This window comes from Melospiza melodia, chromosome 1 (assembly GCF_035770615.1).
Source record: "Melospiza melodia melodia isolate bMelMel2 chromosome 1, bMelMel2.pri, whole genome shotgun sequence".
NCBI classification, from domain to species: domain Eukaryota; kingdom Metazoa; phylum Chordata; class Aves; order Passeriformes; family Passerellidae; genus Melospiza; species Melospiza melodia.
Window position 1 is genome coordinate 157498915 of NC_086194.1, and position 11285 is coordinate 157510199.

The window sequence follows — 11285 nt, forward strand, 5'->3', positions numbered from 1 at the left end:
TCCCACTTCGTATGACTTGACTTATGGAACACTTGGCTTCAGACACAGCCTCAGTCCTGCTCTTTGCATGCTATTTGCACACAAATTACTTACATCCCCCTATTAGTCACTCTTCTGTTTCAGTGATACATTTTTGTGCGTTGTGAGTCTGAGGCAGAAGGAGTATCGTTTGGATATATGAAATCACTCCCAGGATGGGAGTAAGACCTGGTGCTTGATTAAAAAGTAACCCTTCAACACATGTAAAATAGCATGGCTCAAGTCAGCTCGGTCAGAGCTGGTTTTGCTTCACTGTGCAGCCCAGGTCTTAATCTGAGAATGTTTGTTGAAGCACTGAAAATACAGGACGAAAAGGCAGATTTGGCATTTCTTGTGTCACCCACATGAAAGTATCTTGGATAATATCTGTGTCTTTCCAGCCCAAGGGGAAGCTTTAACCCTCCACTCAGGCATCACTTTCCAAAACAGGGCAATGTCAGGAAGACTCCTTGTGCCAACTAGCCTTTAATATGCTGGGTGAACTGTCTGCTGGGAAGAGGATAAGGTATGAGTTTGAAAACTTCTGGCTGGAGGACAGGATGTGATCCCAGGTAAGTGGGCAAGGCAGCTTCTGGAAAAAAAAACCCAAAAAAACCCAACCCAAAAAAAATACACTACCTCTTTCCTTTCATCCTTCCCCTTTTTCTGCTTTGTTTCAGCCAAAAGCTACAGTACATGCTGCCAAGTTCAGATATATGGTCAGAGCATTGCCAATTAAGTGGCCATCACAAGGGACAGAGCCCAGCTCATGAAAATATTAACATCTTAGGTGGGGTAAGGAAAAGGAGACACACGCACAGAACCCAAGAAACCAGGAGATCTTCTGAAAAAATAGAAGATTTTTGATAGCCAGGTAGCTATTTTTGCAGTGAAATTAATTACATCCAGGACAGGGAGCATAACATCAGTAGAAATAATATATATCTGTATAATATATCGATATAATGTGTAATAATCAGGAACTGAGGGACAGCAGAGATGAGGCTTATTGTGCCAACAAGCCCCATGCTACAGTCCCAACATCTGGGCCTCTGCTCTTCTGGAGCCCTGTGGTAGGGGCTCATCCCAGCCCCTGCATGTGGAGAAAAGCTTGGGAATGTGAACACAAAGTACCACACTTGCAGTGCCGTAAATCAACAGGCACATAAAAGGAATTAAAAGTGCAGGGCTTTTATATTGTGATTTTGGGGAACCCTCACTAGAGAAGATTTTTAAGTACTCAGGCTGACAGTAACACTACGTAACAGAGACTGGAAATGGGCCTTACAAAATCATTTCTTTGAGATAGCTCTTCACCAGAAACAGCTGGAGATAATTCTTCATCTTTCACTTGAAACAGCTATTTAAGTTTAGAATCCATGTGTGGAAGGGAAGGTGGCTCTGCAGCTCCTCTGACATTTTTGTTTTTTCACAGCTCACTGTGATCAGTGGTGGGTTTTCCATTTGTGTACAGGTGAAATTACAGGGAAGTAACTTTGTACAAAATCTTGTTGGATCTCTGGGCTGCCTGCAATGCCAAGGCTTGCCTGAGGCTCAGAGGTTTTGTCTCTGGGAAAAATTAGGAGGTCTTGACAAATAATTGTAACATGCTGTTATAGAGAATCACAGGAAGGAATGACAAAATCCCCAAATGATTGGGTATTCAGTTCCTTTGTAACATTTTGCTTTTATTAATGCAAACTGTGCTCACATATGTTATTCAGTGGCCAGTTTACTGCATCATATGTTTGAGTCCCTTATAACATATATAAGAATTAATACATTGTGCCAGTTCTGTCTTCACCTGCAAAAAAATTTCTGAAAAGGAAGAGGGACATAGAACTGTAGATAATCTGCATAGGAACACAAAAGTTTTTCATATATTTCAACTGAGGAGGGTCTCTATTATATGAGTTTACCTTCTGGTTTTGGCTTCCAGTGAATCCCATGATGCAGAGCAAAACTTAGCAGGAAGAATGAAATTTTCCACCCCAGATGGTAAATTGGTCCAGTTTCACTTGGAACTTGGCTTTTTTGCAAGTGTTGTTGCATTTGGCCTAGTAGATTATAATGAAATTTTGAACTAGGATTTTTTCACTATGTGAATTAAGTATTGGGCATATTCCGTTCCTGGATGGAGTAGGACTTTCCAGGCAATTATTTTTCTTATCTCCAGGGGCTACTGTGATATTCAGAACTTAAAACGTGGAGATTGTGACTCTTGGGCTCTCACTCAGTGTCACTGCTGGCACTAAGGTAATATGGGAGGGAAGAATTGAAAACAGCCATCCCCTAAGACCGTGTGGAGCAGTGATGATCCTCGTGGACAGGAATGGGAACAGTGGATGAAGGGGCTGGTGTGAGAGCTGAGCTGGAAAGTGATGGGGTGCAGAGAGGAAGGTAAAGATCCAAAACTTTTGGGAGTGGTGGAGGGAGAAGCAACTGGAATGTGGGTGGAGGTAGGGAATCTCCTCAAATGAATGAGAGAGAAGGTGGGTGAAGACATCGGCAGGCAATGTGAAGGTAGAAGGGAAGGTCTGTGGCAGCAAAGAGTGCTGATGATATCTCAGCCCAGCCTGCCTCAGGAGATGGAAACAGGGAAGTGACAAGCAAAGGTGGCAGCTCTGTGCACGGGGTGGCCAAGCACTGCCCCCAGGCCCTGCCACTGCCAGGCCTGCGAGGGAGCTCTGACTCCTCTCCCTGCACCCTTCCTGCCACTGCCCTCGGCTCCTGCATCTCAGCTGGGGACACCCAGCACAGGGCTGAGCTCTTTAGGGCACTGTTGACTGGCTCTGCATGTCAGAGGGCCCTGAGCTCTGCAAGCAGACTGGAGATTTTGTATATAATAATTTATATGCAATAGTCACAGAGTAGCCTGGATGAAACCTTGATCTGGGCCACACTGTAGTTTGCTGACAGGAATTTCATCTTTGGCTTCAGTGCCAGAGATGATAGTAATTTTTTCTTGACTTTTGCATCAGCAATTCTATGTTTTGGGATAGGAAATTGAGTCTTGTTCTTCTTGGACGTTGAGGAGTCAGAAGATGCCAAGATATTTCTAAGCCCCAGAAGTAGAGGCTATAGAAATTAATCAGAAGCCAAGCCAAAAGCTTCTCTTTTGGACAACTACAGCTGCTGGTTTCCTCGAGCCCGAGCAGACATTTCTGAATAGGTTGTCCTGAGCACTTTCTGTTTCATCTGGCATATGGGCTTGAGATTTCATACCAGAGTTGCACTGTTTTTGTCCAAAGTTTTATTTTTTCCTTTGCCAAGATTAGGATCCACTCAGAGGTTCTTATCCAGCTAGTTCTCTTGCAGGTGCCAGGACATGACTGGATGCTTTAAAGGCTTACTCCTTTTTATAAATGACATGCCGGCCAAGCTCCATCACTGCTCCAGAGAGGTCCAGAGGAACTCACAGCATCTTAGGGAAAGAGGGCTGGAAGGGATGCGAGGTGACTCAGAGCATCTCCTGCCTTGAGACACTCTGGCTGTGCAGTCCACAAGGGGTAGTGTTTTCAGAAGCACTGAAGTCTCATGTTCAGTCACCAGCTCCCTTTGTTAAGTCAGAAGCAGAGACTTGGGCAGGCTAACTGCTGTGAAAAAATGTGTGTTCATCAGGTGTGGAGACTACTGACACACCTCCGGTTTTGGGGCAACTTTTTTTGCAGCCATGTGCAGAACTCAAAGTACCTTTCTTTCAAATCAGAAATATACATTGAATTCTCTTATTTAGCTATAAGTCAGTTCTGTTTGGTTGAGATAAATCTACCCCAAAGCTCCTGTAAGTTATCGCAAATAAAATGGTGAGTTATGACATTAAAATGATAGAATAGTATTCTTATATTCTGTTGTTTGTATTTCAAGTCATGGCTACATTCCATCAAAACGTGCCTTGAGATTCAGTTGTTAGCTGCCTCCTGCTATTTGAAGCTGTATTCATCCTGCTTCTTTCAAATGTAGAATGTTTTTAAGTACAAGGAATACACATAAAATGCGATGGAAAATTTCATATCCTATCTGACTAATACCAAAAGCCTTTGATTTGAAAGGTCACAGAAAAACAGTGTGGTGCAATGCACCTCTCACAGATTGTTCAATGTTTGCCTGTGGTTTAACTCCCAGTCTCTCTATTGTTGTGCTACTTTCTAAGCACTGTTTTCCCGGTGCCTGTGGAAGACAGTCCCTGCACAGCCTCACCCCGCTTCTCCTGGCAGCCCTGCTCCCGTGATAGACTTCAGCTCAGGTTGAGGTGACAACATAATGGAGCTGCTGATGGTCAGGTTTCAGGAAACAATCATGCACCTTATGAGAAACAATCACTAGAATACAAGCACTTAGAGGAGCTAGAGATAAAAGAGTCTCGTTTTCTTGGCAGCCCATGTAGATGTTCTGCAATGACTGATGATATGCGTGTTATCTTGACACCATACTCTCCCATGTTGAAACTGTTTATGGGAAACAAACATCATGTGAAAAACAGATTGCCAGACACTAAGTAAATCACTCTGATGAGGAACGAGTCAAGTTCTGCCAGTTTTACCCACACTGTCATTGTTATGATGTAACACATTCCTCATGACTGATACTGTATCCAAATTAGGGCACAAAACCTTCTCTTGATCAGTTAACTGAAATTCCCTGCCTTGTGACGGCTGCACACACACAGGCACAACCTGGCTCACACACACAGAACCCCACTCAGTACAAAATCACACCCTGTGTTAGTGGAGGATTAAGAAGGTGGCAATATGATACAAATTGCAAATTTTATACCCTCTTTAATAAGCTGTTGCAATTTTCAGAGTTCTGCTAGCAATGATTAATAAACATTTGGTGTGCTAAACGTATGGAAAAATCATCCCATCTGGACCATTTAAAACTAGGACGTAGACTTTATCTTTGTTTATTTCATCCTTAGCTAAAAGGCTTATTATGAATTGCAATAATCCAGGGAGCCAACCATGGAAGACAGACTAGCTCTTTAGATAAAACCAAAAAGGCAAGTTTTCTAACCGAGGACCAGATGTATTTTTGGGTATTGCCCTTGTACATATTTAGCTGAGCTTTTCAAGTGGTGACGATTTGCATGTTTGTTTTGCAATACTAATGAATATGTTTTAGATTTACATTTTAGAAAATGGAAACTTTTATCTTCTTGGGGCTTTGTAAGTTAATGATTTCCAGAAGATAGTTTGGTATCCTCTTTTAACCCTTCACCATTGAAAACATATCACTTTCCGAGGCACAAGGATCTAGTGCAGGCCTGCTGAACCCAACCCGGGAGATATATGTGACTCTTTCTATTGTTTATTTCTGGAATTACATAAAATGTGGGTTTTACATTTTCAATCTAGTGAAAACATATGTAAATGGCAAATTATTTTAAAACTAACTTAATGTGAATCGTGGGATAGGCATTACCAAACACACGATCCTTTAATTAGATAAATAAGGAAAATACATTTGGAAAAATATAGTTTTGAGACCCAGTATCTTCCATGAGTGATTTAGTTTCCTCCAAGATAAAGACTGGTTTAGAGTAGTAAGGAAAATGTGCTGCATAACAACATTTTTACTTCTAGTAGAGAGAGCAAAGCTGCAGTTTCGTAACATAGTTTTTTACCCTTTGATTTTCTTTGGGGAGGTTATGAGAGAAAATAATTAATGAATAAAACATATTTTTTCAAAGGCTTACCCTCACTGGCAGTTTTTATATGACACGAGTCCTATCAGAAATTAAAAATTCTTCCTTAGGGAACAACAGAACATTTTAATACAAGAGATAGCTATAGCTTTGAACTTTGGGTGGTTGACAAATCAGTCTGAAACAGCCTTTCTTCCAAATTTTTCCAATTGTTCATGCAAAATATGATAGGAAACTAAGTAGGATCTTGAAAGAAGATGATGTTTCTTATGCTTAGTTCAGGAAAAGTTGCAAAGCCCTGTGTATCTAGGATGCTAAAGTGGTGCCACAGAGGGGTCTGGTCTGGAGGGCTGTGTTGTCACTGCAGAGCAGCTGGAGGCACACGCAGTGTGAGCACCTCTGGGATGAAGGGTTTGGCTGCCAAGCACAGCCTCAGCAGGCTGCTCACACACAGGACAGGTGTGCATCTCAGGGGATGTCTGCATGTGCACAGGTGACACTCTGCTCCTCGGCTGCCTGTGCATTTTCGGGAAAGGGCTCCTGGAAAGGGATCCAGCCATGATCCCAGCTCCACTATGCAGGCAATTTGGTAGAGTAATATGCTTTTCACCTCTGTTTGTTTTTAAAGAGAAAGTCAAAGTCAAAGCTCCTGTGTGCTCTTGGCACAGCAAGGGATGCCATGACATGGTGCCTGTCTGCCCAGGGGTGACAGCTCAGCACAGCATTCCCAGGATCAGGAATATCCAGCTCCTCTGAGCTATTTAACTCCTGCTTCTGCACTGGCATGGCAACATGTCAGCTGCTGGGGGGCATGTGCTGGATTTCTGGGGCACTTTTAGCAGCTGCAGAGTTTACGGGGGGGGGTTATGGGGTCTCAGATCTGTTTTTCATATCTGTACCTTGTAAACAGCAGAATTGCAAGGGTAAACCAGTGCTACCACCCAGACAGCTCCTGTGCAGAGCTAAGGACCTGACAGTGTGAGGAAGGCAGGAGGAAGGACAGGGCTGTCTCCAGGATCTTGCAGCTCTGGTTGGTAGGTCAGGGCAGGTAGGGATTCTTACAGCTGTTGGGTGACCAAAGCTGGCTCAGACTAAAGGGCACAGAAGCCATGCTTGGGATCCTTTTTGAATCATGCTGCTGTAACTTGGTCTTTTCTCACCAGCATGGGCACTGAGGACCTGGCTGGGCACTGCAGTGGCAGGAACACCACTGCTCATAGGCTCTCAACCAGACATCCCTCTTGAACCAGGCAGTGCTGTGGAGAAAATGTCCTGTGGGCAGAACTGATCCCCAGGACACTGGCACGACCATGCTGATCAGCCCCCATACACTGAATTATATGTGGTTTAGGCTGCTGAGTGCGTGGACTCAGATTTTGTTTCAGGTACAATGTTGTGGAGAAGGTGACCTTACCTAGGGACTGTGATTTGTTTTAATTTGGTGACACTGGTCCTCCACTACTGAAGCAACTCTAATGACTGCATAGGCATCATTCTCCTCTGGGTGAAACTGAGGTCAAAGCAAATTCCATAATCCCTGTTTACTTTACTTTGCTACTATTTTTCCTTTTTCATTGTCTGTAACATTAATACCTCCATTTCCATCAACATGTGCATAAATATGACTGCAGCTGGAAAACTGACAACCACGCTCTGCTGAAGCAGTACTAATACTGTATTCTAACACTGCAGATTTTTATTTGCATTAAATTGAGAGTGGCTCATGCACCAAGAGACAGAGAGTTGTTCATCACACACTTTTCAGGGAATGGGATCCTTGCCCATATTAGAAAGGTGGTTAACATGAACTAAGTGAGCTGGACTTAAATTCACCCATTTTTTTGATGAGGATATAGGGCATATAGTTTTGACCTGAATTAGTCCATGTTAATTAAATATAACCTAAACATTGCTTTTTCCCTAGGCTGGACAGAGCTGACACATTGCCTACAGACCTTTCACTGTCTGACCTTTAGTACACGCAGGATGTGACACTCTATTTATTTCATCTTACTCCATTTTTCCACAGGACTTCTGATTCTTCCAATGTATCTGTGATGGATAGAGAATGAAGCAGGCCTGTGTCACATACAAAGTAGGAAGAAGTGGAGTAGTCTTGTGGTTAAGGTAATTGGCTGTGATCTAGGAGGTGTAGCTTCTATCTCTGCTTCTGTCATAAAGTCTCTGTGGGAGGCTGCATGGAAGTCTCCCTCCAAATTTCTGAAAGTAGCTGCTAATATTTTCTTCATTATTTTCCAGGAATTCCACACAGGGAATTGAAATCTGATTTCCGCAAAGTCAGCTGAAGTCAATAAAACCTGCAGATGTGGGGCTGCTCTGAGAATTCAAGGTCTTGGGTGGTTGGCACTGTACATTGAGTACCAGAGGTGAAGAAAGAAGGTCTTAAAATGTCTGAGTTCAGGTTCCCTTAGATTTATGGCAGACCTTCTGTTTCATCTTGCCCAAGGCGGTTCCAGCCAGGCTCAGACAGCCCTAGAACAGGTTTCTCTCCCTTGGCTGTGTGAGGGCTGGAATCTGGGGGAGCTGGAGGGGAGTGATCCAAACCTGGCTTCTCTTTTCACTCAAGATGCTACTGTGACTGAAATGCCAAAGGTAAACACCTTGGCATTGCTGGCAACTGTTTGAATGGAGACATCCATTTTCCAGCCTCATTTCCCTTCTGCACAGTGATACAGTTATAAAAACAACTCTCACTTCACGTGGATATGGTGGCTACATCAATAACAGCAACTCACCAGGTCTGGCACTGCTCTCTGATGCCAGCTGGCACAAAGGGTTCCGTGCCACTGACCTCTCTAGTCTTCAGAACAGGAAGGCTGTATGCAAACTTCAACCCAAGAGTGGCTCCTGATCTTTGAGGTCTCTGAATTGGGAATGGCTTGGGAAAATGTTACTTGTACCAGCCTGTCTCCATGCCAAGGACCATTCCAGCAAACCAAAGGCAGCACCAGCAGATTTGTAGCATCCAGAGTTGTTCCCTGGCATGCTTTATTTTCCTGCTATAAGTGAAGCCTGTAGCTCCCAAGGGGCACTAATAAAAGACTCAGAATTTTGTGTGAGAGGAAAGGTGTATTTCTAGCACAGGTCAGAAATTGTATTTCATTCTTTGTTCACCTCCAGGTGTGAGGAGCAGTTGGGTGGCAGAGGAAGGAGAACTGAAGGAAGTCTTTGACAATTCTGACTCTATGTGGTAATCAACTTTTTTCACCAGCCAGCGTGAAATAGACCTGCCTCAAGACACCTGAGCAGACCTGAGCAGGTAGCCAGCTTTCCAACAGTCCCTTCTTTTAGCTGATTTAGTAAGGCAACATTTACATGCAAGCAGAAGCTCAGACAGCCTTAATTCTCACACCTGCATGTGCTTGGCCCTGCAGCCTAATTACTGCAGCTGGACCTGAGCTTGCTCCACCCATGCTCTGTGCTGATGGATGTAACTTGTCCCAGGAAGCCAAATGTTCGGCCTGCCCCAGGAGTTGTGCTGTAAGTTAAAATGTATGTCAAGCCCTGCTTACTGCCAGAGCCCAGGCAGCCTGTGCATCTGCCTTGTGTGTAGTGCTTGGAGCCTGTGGAGCGCAGGAAACATTAGTGGGAGTGCCACCACTGATGGGGCTGTGCAGCGTCTCAATGGAGCTGGCAAGGGTCCTGCTGCTCCTGCTGAATTCACAACCATAGTATCAGTTCAGTTTAATGGTGTAACAGCCCTCCAGTCAGGATCATGCCTTCACACAAACCTGGCTGGTTCTTCTGCTGTTTCCTTTGGTTGGTTGCTTTTTTCAAACATATTTTCTGAGGAGCAAAGAGGAAGAACTCCCCTGTCTGCTTTGTTGGGATTCTCCAGTCCAGCCCTTAACAAGCATCACTGGGCGGGTCCAAGTGATTGAAAAGCACTTTGTGGTCTGAGCCAAAAAGTCATTATGGTCATCTTGAAACTTTAATAAAATCTTGTCACACTTCTGTAGACGATAATAGCCAAATTTTGTCCAAGGTTACATTGAATCAAACTGGCTGAAGATCCTGAACAAATGATTGTACTGCTGGAATTTAGGGTTTACTCTTTGGCCACTGTAAGCCTGCTCCTCACATAGGAGTTTTCCATTGAGTTCAATGGAAGTTGGATCATATTAATACGTTTTCACAGAATTAATAAAAAGCAATCAAGATCTTGCAGTCTCCATTTGATGCATTTTCAGGCAAAACTGTCAGTGTAAATCAACCGAGAGGTTTACAAAAGGGAGAGCCATTGGAAATGTCCCATCCTGTGACACTATTTGTAGTGGCCATTTCTCACAGTATTTTCAATACTGATAATTTACTGTACAGAATTAGACTTCACTGCACAATTTCAAAACTTAGTTGTTCAGACATTGTATGAAGGGCAAGTTGGCACAAAGACTGCAAGTTCAGATTGTCCAGATTTTATTTTAGTTTGTTGTTGTTGTTATGTTGTTTTTGTTTGTTTGTTTTAAGAAAACTGGTATTACTAATTTTTAGAGCAGAAAAGCCTAGAAATTTTATATCGAGTTCCATGTACCTTGTCTTTCACAGACTGTGGACCAGGTTTATTTTTAAATACGGAAGCTGATTTTTGTTAATCTTTTTGCTAGTTCCAGTGTTACCAGTTCATACCAATTTTTGGTGATTCTGATACCTCTTCCAAGGGTGTTTCCTATAATTTGGGGCTTTCCTGAGAGGTGCTGAGTGCAGCCAGTTTTGATTTGTTAACACATTGATATACTGATATTGTTCTGACTTAAAACTAAAGAGAAAAAAGCACAAGGAGAGCTCTCTTTCTCAGCAAATGACAAAACTGTTTTTTACCTCACTCCAGCAGCAGCTGCTTCAGGTGTACATTTGCTGCTCTCAGGTCAGGGACATCACAATTTTGCAAGGAGAAAGTTGGTCCCTGGATTGGATAGGAGGACACATGATCTTTTGTGGCTTTGGCTGGAGATGGTTACTTACAGCAGGTCAGACTTTTGTAACCTTTCTGTGAGCAGTGGAAGGCTCTGAGGTCCCTCACATCACACTTCTGGAGTGCACACAAGTCAGGAGCACTCCTTCTTACCTGTTTGGGTGAATGAAGGATTTCCTCCTTGTATGCTTCACAGGAAGATGTCTGACATTGACTCCAGCTCATTAATAAAGAAGGTTGGGCCAGGAACATTGGTTACCTTTCTCACATCTCTGGGAAAGACAAAGTCAAATTTTACTCCAGTTTAAATCTCTTTACAACGACGTGAGAAATTTTCCTGTTATTTGGATGCTGTACCTCACAACAGTCATTTACTTCTCCTGTTCAAAGTCCCATAAAAAAAAGAATGCTTGTGAATAAAATTCCCATAATAATATTGTGCAGCTAGGATAATACACAGTCAACTGGGGTTATTTTGCATCTAAGGAGATAGAACAATATGTAGCTATTCTCACTTTTTCTGGAACTTTTCTCACTGAGAGAACTTTAGAAAAATCCATCTAATTTATAGGACTCCTTGGGCCTGAGGACCACACATCAAGCTGCAATATTTAACATATCATAGCAGCAGCACAATACCATATAAAAATAACACAATAAATGATTAATAGACTAACTCTCTCAAAC